The following is an 8,147-nucleotide window of genomic DNA, read 5'->3' on the forward strand; positions in this document are numbered from 1 at the left end:
CAATGAACTCATAACCTAGGGTATGCCAATGATTGGGAAAAGTCCAAACATACCCTATCTAAATGAACTTGTGAACATAGTAGCACAAATAAAGAGTCCCCATAACTTTCATAAAGAATGGTACAAGACTACCAAATAACATTGAACAAGATAAGGTGAATAATGAAATAACTAAAATCTTATGAGTTATGAAATTGATCTAGAATGGGTTGTTAAATGAAGTGAGACAAGTCTCACTTGCACTTAAACAGTTATGTTAAAGATACTCACATAAGAGGGTGTTAGAAATCATGAGACAAGTCTCATTCACGCCATAATGATAATGTAAGATTTAAGTTCACATTCATCAAGTAAAGAAAGGGATGATAAGTCATCCATTGAGATAAGCATACCTCATACTAGAAGCAAGCTTCCATAATGTATGAGTCAACTCTAAAAGTTGAAAGTATGATAAATTAATCTAAGTACCGATAGACTAGTAATGAGCTTGTGCAAGAACATGTAAGGCTCATGAGATGAGACTACCACCAAGGTTTACAAGGGTCTTCAAAATCTTCTAGTCTTTGAACTATGTTGCCAGCATAGATCCGCAACATTCATCCTAGCACCATACTCAAATTTGCTTGAATATTCAAGGCTCGGGCTTATGCAAGCAAAGCCTCTCTAATATCTGTATTACTCAACTTTGGGGAACCACCAAAACCTCATTATCTCCTTCCACAATAGGGACTTGATCACCTTGGGGAGACACTTGAGAACTTTAAGCATCTTTGACTCCTTCCCATCTTGAGGAACTTGCTCAACTTGCTCATCTTGAGGAGGAATCATGAACATCATTCTCCTCAAACCTCCTAGACGGTGTCCTCCTCGTATTCATTTTCCTAGAAACACCAGTAAATCCATAAGAAAAGAGTAGTCATAACTTTTTACTCTATGACACGACATAGGAGTAGTAAAAAAGGGAAATTCTATCATCTTATAGCCTCTCGCCCTATATGTGTCATGACTCACATCGATGGTCGAGACTCTACTAGACTTGACTTGATGAGACTTTTTGATTCCTAAATGTACATTCATATCCTATGCTGTGATATCAAAATTGGGACATCCAGAGACCACCCTAGAAGATATGGCACTCTCGGAGTGCAATCAGCGTACTCGACCTCTCGGAGGTCTTATACAAGCCCTTCCACAACGTTCATCGCATATACATAGTGAAAAATAGCGCAGAATTAAAACTTTTCTCAAAACATTTCATAGTCTTTAAAAACTCTTTCATATTAAATCCACAGGAATTAATAAGTATCAATCTCATCAAAGCTTAGAAACAAGAGTACTTGGAATACGACTCATACACAATAGAAATATAGTACTACTAAGTCTATTACAATACTTCATTAAGAGAAATAAAAGACATCGATGCTCGCGAGTGAAATGAGGACATACTTCAATTTTACTTTAATGGTGCCATGATCCAAGTTTTACTTCCCAAATGATCCTCACCTACCAACCACTATAGATATAGATATAAGCATTGAATTAGTACAACCACATGTACTAAGTATGGAATAATGCATCAAAATCACGAAAATGAATTTATTTGAAATATGAATCCTTTGATTTAAATATACTAATATAATCATAAGAACAATATTTATAAACTTAGAAACACATAAGATAATATTTAAGCAATTTAGTACAATTTTAGGGTCAACCTTACAGTAATCTCAATTCACTGTACAGTGAAGTTCTTCACATTTACAGTGAAGTCTCTTCTATTCATCATAAACACCTTCTAGCATGTAATTCCCTCACTAAAAGTTATCCTAAGACTCACTTATGAAACACAAAGAGAGACCGCCCATACACCCCTCTAAGCATGCCTAAATGATCCTCAAGACTACTCGTAATGAAATACATACACACTTACAATACACAAAAACACTTGACATGCATAATATGAAATTCTCTTTACCATGGCTATCAAAAGACTTACTTAAGAACTCTTAGAAGATAACACCCATACACCTTCTTCAAGGTTACCTAAATAATCCTTAAGCCTTCGTAAGTTTAGATCATGCCCAAAGAATCAACCAACTTCCCTAACTAGAGTTATTCTCAAGACTTCCATAGATAAGACATGAAGAGGTCATCCCTTATGCCCTCTTCAAACTTTAACTAAGGAATCCTTAAGTCACTCTATATTAGGTACTCCTCCATTTTCATTAGTTCATTAAGACAGATTCATCATATAGAGGACATTCAAGTAATGGTCTTGAAGAAGAATTAGGGACTCTCACTAACATCATCAAAGCCTATTGTGCAATGTCTAGACAACGTCCCATACCACCACTTAAACTTCATTGAAATTCTCTAATGCTAATAGGTATCCCACATGAAGAGAATAGGCAATAATCGACATAGACCATTGTAGCAAAATATGAAATCCAGAATTCTATCCTACTCCGATGAGGGTGTTCTACTTGCCAATGGTAGAACCTGGAAAATCCCATGCAAGCACATGGTCAAGAAATATGAAGGGATTACTTTGTATTCTTACCTCATACTTTAACTAGAACTACTCCCCTTACCATACTCACTCGGAATCAGCCTTTGGTCTCATAGAATAATTCACATTAAGGTTCATACAAAGGGGTTCCATATGAAGTTCGTAACCTAATTACATTAAACCTACAATAGAGTTCCCCTAGGGCAGCCTTACAATGTTGACAAAAAGCTCATAATGACTTTCCTAAGGATTTATATGATGCCTTTCCATCCAATCAATCTTAAGTCCATTCTTCATTACAAGAATATCACCATTACAGCTTTCTACTTCAAGGTTCATAACCTTACCACTAGGTTCAAGGTTTCACATAAAGGATCCTCTTAAAAACATTCAGGTCTCATGTCATTCATACATACAAGACTAAGAGGCTTTAAAATCCTAAGTCAACACATCTAACATCGACATTCATACATGCATCAAGTAAGGGACACAAACCTCGCTGGAACTTTTTTTTTTGTAAGACGCTAACTTAACATTCGAGGACGAATGTCCTAAGGGGGGAAGGATGTTATGCCTCGTATTTTTATACATAGTGCGCGTCATGAACTAGTAAATGTAAGTCTGGGGAATGAGATTTTATTTTAAGTTTCAAATGATTAAAGAAATATTAGGCAAGGATGTTAATTCCAAATGTGTTATTAAGTATGATTTGGCTAATGTAAGTGCCATTAACTTTAAGTGAGGGATTAATTAGTGGCTGATTAGGATTAAATTAATCTAGTGGGCGCCACCACTCAAGGACAATTAAAAGGGAACAGATTGGGAGCTGGCCTTAGTGGGACACGAGTAGAGGGGGGTTGCCTCCACTTCATATTATAACATATCATCTTTTTCACCTCTTGGCTTAGTCAGCCGTGGAAATGGAGAAAATCAACCATGCAACTCTTGGCCAGCAGCTGCAAGGAATTTGGTTAGTTATCTCTTTGCTTGGTGTGTTAATTCCTTAGAATGCCTTTGTTAATTAGCCATTAATGTTAAGAAGGGGGCGTGACCGGTAGCTTAGGAAGTTTGTTTTAGTTAATGAATGTGCTAAGTATGAACGGAAACCATAATCGGATTATTAGTGGTGTCGTGTTAGTGCTTGGGCTCTTTCGATTAAAGCAAACAGCGGGAAATTCTGTTTTGGCGTTATGTATATGTTAAATGTGATTATGGGTATATACTCCAAAGGATAAATACGATAAGGTAGATGTGTTGCGAATTATAAAACGAGTTATCGCTCGGTGTGTCGTTGCTTCGTTACTATGGTTGCCGAGACGGAACTGTTTTGGGGGAGGGGGCTGTTTAATATGATTCGTTGGGTTATATGTGTTATTGGTATTGCTGTGAATAATTTGGGTTGTTGTCGGATTGGGACGAAGTAAGGAAAATAGGGGAAGTGCTGCCTGATTTTCGTTAGATTATTAGCTAGCTTACAATTAGTAGTAAAGCGCGACGTTTATCTAATTGCAGCATGATTGTTGCTTGTTATAGATTAATAGCTTGAGCAGTAAATATTGGACGTGCGGCTCGACTATACGGTATGTAACGCTACTCCTTCTGTCTTTGTTTGACATGACTTTTAAAAATTAGTGAATAACGAACAGGTCTGATACTTACTTCTATAGCGTCTAGGTGACGTATATTCTTGCTTCCACAACTATTCCTCTATATATCGGCTATGTCCAAGGCTTAATGATTTCTCATATCTATGGTAGTACTTCTTAGAGTCATTGAGATTTTACGTTTCCATATTGTATTAAATGTTCATAATCTTGATAAAATGTTAATCTTTGGTAATACTCTTTGCTGGTTCACGTTGATTGTTCTATTGAGTTATAAGAAATGATTTTAAATGCATATGGTTGCTCATAATATTCTGCTCGTGCATAGAGTCATTTATCATTTCACCGAGTCCCGGGCCGGGTAATGTTCGTGCGGAGTTTCTTGCATATGTCACCGAGTCCCTTACTAGAGGGCTGGGTATGTATATTATATATATGATTGGTGATGAGGATGGTTATGATGATGATGATGACGGAGATGATGTGATGATTATTTTGCCGAGCCCCTTACTAGGGAAGTTGGGCACCTTATATGTTAAAGATATGCATGATTTTCACTTAAAAGGGTACATGTGTAGCGATATTTTGTTTCGACTTACCATGTTGGTATCCTGTCATCTTTACCTTATGCTTTACATACTCAGTACATTGTCCGTACTGACCCCCCTTTCCTCGGGGGGCTGCGTTTCAAGCCCGCAGGTGTAGACGCACAGTTTGGTGATCCTCCCGCCTAGGATATCTACTCTGCTGATTGGGAGAGCTCCACTGTTTTGTAGCCCAGTCGTTTTGGTACACAACTTTTTGTGTAGTCTTTTGCTTGTCTATGGGTATGGCGGGGCCCTGTCCCGTCGAGTTTCACTACTATACTCTTAGAGGTCTGTAGACATTATGTGGGTTATATATATATATATGTTTTGGATAATGGTCTTGACATGGTTTGTTTGGGATGTTCGCTTGTACAGGGGAAGCCTTGTCAGCTGCGTACATCATTGTGTATTGTGTAGTGGCAGCCTTGTTGGCTTGCGTATGCTATTATGCTTTGGATAGTGGCGGCCTTGTCAGCTCGCGTATGTTGTTACGGTTGAATGGTTATGACTCCTTATGAGACAGGTCCACTATATATATATATATATATGGCGTTGGGGTTGTCTTGATTTGATTAAATTCCATATAGTCGTAGTTTCAGTTGGTTATACTTAGCAGGTTTGTATGTGAGTGTCCAAAACGGGCACTAGTCACAGCCCATCGGATTGGGTCGTGACATATAGAGTAGTTAAGGGTTGTCTAGTTAAGGTGTGTAGGGGGCATAGGAATGGTTATTTTGTATCTTAACTAGACGAGTCTTAAAAATGACTCTAGTTAGGGAAGATGTTGATTATGTGGACGTGATCCGAACTTAGGAAGTCTTAAGGATTATTTAGGAATTCTTGAAGAGGTCAATCATGGACGTTATCTTCTTGATCTACTTAATTATTTTGATAGCCTTTGATGAGGAAATGGCATAGTGTCTATGTGATGATATGTTTGATGTCTTAAAGTGTGTATGTAACTCATTATAAGTAATCTTAAGTTTCATTTAGGAACATCTAGAAAGGGTGTATGGACGGTCTCTCTTTGTGCGATTTAAGTGAATCATAGGGTAGCTTTAAGTGAGAAGATTACATGCTAAAGGGTGTCTTAATGAAGAATAAGCATCTTCACTGTACAGTGAAATAATTGACTATAATAGTGAATGAGTTTACTATAAAGTGATCTCTAAAGTATGATTTTTGGTTTAAATGTTATATTATGTGTTTCTAAGTTGTTAAATGTTTTTTTTATTATAATATGATTATTAAAAGAAAAGATGCATATTTCCAATAAAAGTCAATTTTCATGATTTTTATGCATAATGCCATACTTAGTACATGTGCTTGGAATAACTCCATGCTTTTATCTATCTATATAGTTCTTGGTAGGTGAGGAGCTTTTGGGAAGGAAGACTTGTACCATAGCATCGTTCAAGAAAATTTGAAGTATGTCTTCATTTGACTCGAGGGCATATATGTATTTTATGTTTTCCATTTGAAGTATTGTAATAGACTAAGTATTTCTATATTAGTTTCTTGATGTATGGTCCGTATCCCAAGTATTATTGTGTCTTAAGATGATGAGATTGAGACTTAGTATTTCCTACTGCTTAATATGAAGGAGTTTTTAAAGACAATGTTATGTTTTGTGAAAAGTTTTAATTTCGCACTACTTTTCACTATGTTTATGCAATGAATGATATGAAAATAAGACCTCCGAGACGTCGAGTATGCCGGTTACAATTTGAGATTGTACCCTAACTTCTACGGTGTGGTCTTGGGATGCGACAGACTGATGATTAAAGGCTTAAAGACATTTTTAAAAGGGACTCTAGCTTAACACCGAGTGAACTAGATTGAGGAGTGTCTCTTACCACTTCGGGAAGGTAGGAGCACTAAATTACTCTTGGGATTGGAGACTATAAAGCATGGACAATAAAGAGGGTCCCAACTATATCTCCTAGTTCTTGAACTATGTTGCCCCGATAGGAATACTAGCTAGTGGATCCACGTAGTTGCTATGTTTCATGTTTTGGTACTACCTTGGCAAGTAGTCCGCCTTCTTTCGGTGTAGGGTTTTATGACACCGAATTCCACACTAGCTAATGTGGTATATGTTGGTTAGGACAAGATGTTACCAAATAATTAAAGGACTTGAACTCTAACAACGATAACCTAAGGGGTCTAGCTTAGTCTAGGTAGGGCTATGAGACTCTACCTAATCATTGCACTAGTTATCCTTGAGGGGAGTCGTAGGAAGATGTTCTTATATATGTTTATGTTATGACTATATATGACATGTACAAGATGAACTTGCACATTGTTGACACTATATGTTGATTAGTTCAGTTATGAGTATGTGTTGGGTTATATTGTTGAAAGAGGATGAAATGTATATTTAATAGTATGTTATGTGTAGTTGGACATTGGTTATGGTTTCTTGTCGAGTCTACTTGATTGAGTAAGGTTATGAGGCTTTACTTGGTCATTTCAGTTGTTGACTTGATAAGGATTCATGGTTAATTGTCTTACTTATTATTATATGGTTAACTCTTAGTCATGCTTGTGATGTTATTCCTTGATGATAGGGTACTAGTAAATCATGGGTTCAAATATGTTGGGATACATATTACTTGCTTGAGTTAGTAAGCATGTTTAGTTGATTGGTATGACTTGCTTCGTTATGCATGAGAATTTTTAGCTAGTAAAATTAGATGTTTTGAATAAAAGTCCCTTTTAGCATATTTTGATATTATATGTGCATATGGTCTCATACATAATACATGTGGAGTACTAACCCCATTTTCTTCCCCTTTCCCAAACATTTAGGTTCCGGTCATTGAAGGCTCATTCGGGATGACTTGAAAAAGGCTTGGATATTCTCTCTCATTCAAGTGGGTAGGTCCTCACCTTCCGGGGACGATGCCAATATTATGCTTATGAAGTTGATTTGTCTTCTAAGAATTTTATGTTCATTCCACTTTCATTGTGTACGACTTGTATAAGCCTATATGTGGCTTGTTTACATTGATGTAGGGATATGCCCAAATATCTATGATCTTTAGATGGTATAAGATTGAGAAAATTCTTAAGACTATGTTCTATTTTACTTATATATATCTGTGTGTGCAATAAAAGTAAAAGGCTATGTAACCTTCCTATACGAAGGGTCTATGCATAGTCGATATATATATTATGTGTATGTAGAGGTCTATGTAAACCTCCAAGTATATGTAATGAAAAGTTTTAAATTTTCCACTAAATTTGACTTACGAATGTGATGATATAAACTAAGATGCTAGTCATAATCCTATGAGAGAAAGACGACACCAACTACATCTAGGGTGTAAACCCGGATGTGACAAACTTGGTATCAGAGCATGAGGTTGAATATTGTTGAGTTATGTCTCTCTCTCTCTACCACGTCTATGTAGGTTTGTATTCATAATTGTGAAGCGCGCCACA

At 36.7% G+C, this 8,147-nt stretch overlaps 1 long non-coding RNA gene across 1 annotated transcript; it reads left to right on the plus strand.

Moving 5' to 3' along the window:
- The first annotated feature begins 3,386 nt into the window (after window positions 1-3,386).
- Window positions 3,387-5,257, plus strand: LOC138348414 (uncharacterized). Its single transcript, XR_011221018.1, has 3 exons — window positions 3,387-3,479; window positions 4,043-4,089; window positions 4,813-5,257. It is a non-coding gene; the product is annotated as an uncharacterized lncRNA (long non-coding RNA).
- The last annotated feature ends 2,890 nt before the right edge of the window (window positions 5,258-8,147 follow it).

The sequence above is a fragment of the Solanum lycopersicum genome, chromosome 5 (genome assembly GCF_036512215.1).
Source record: "Solanum lycopersicum chromosome 5, SLM_r2.1".
Taxonomy (NCBI): Eukaryota; Viridiplantae; Streptophyta; class Magnoliopsida; order Solanales; family Solanaceae; genus Solanum; species Solanum lycopersicum.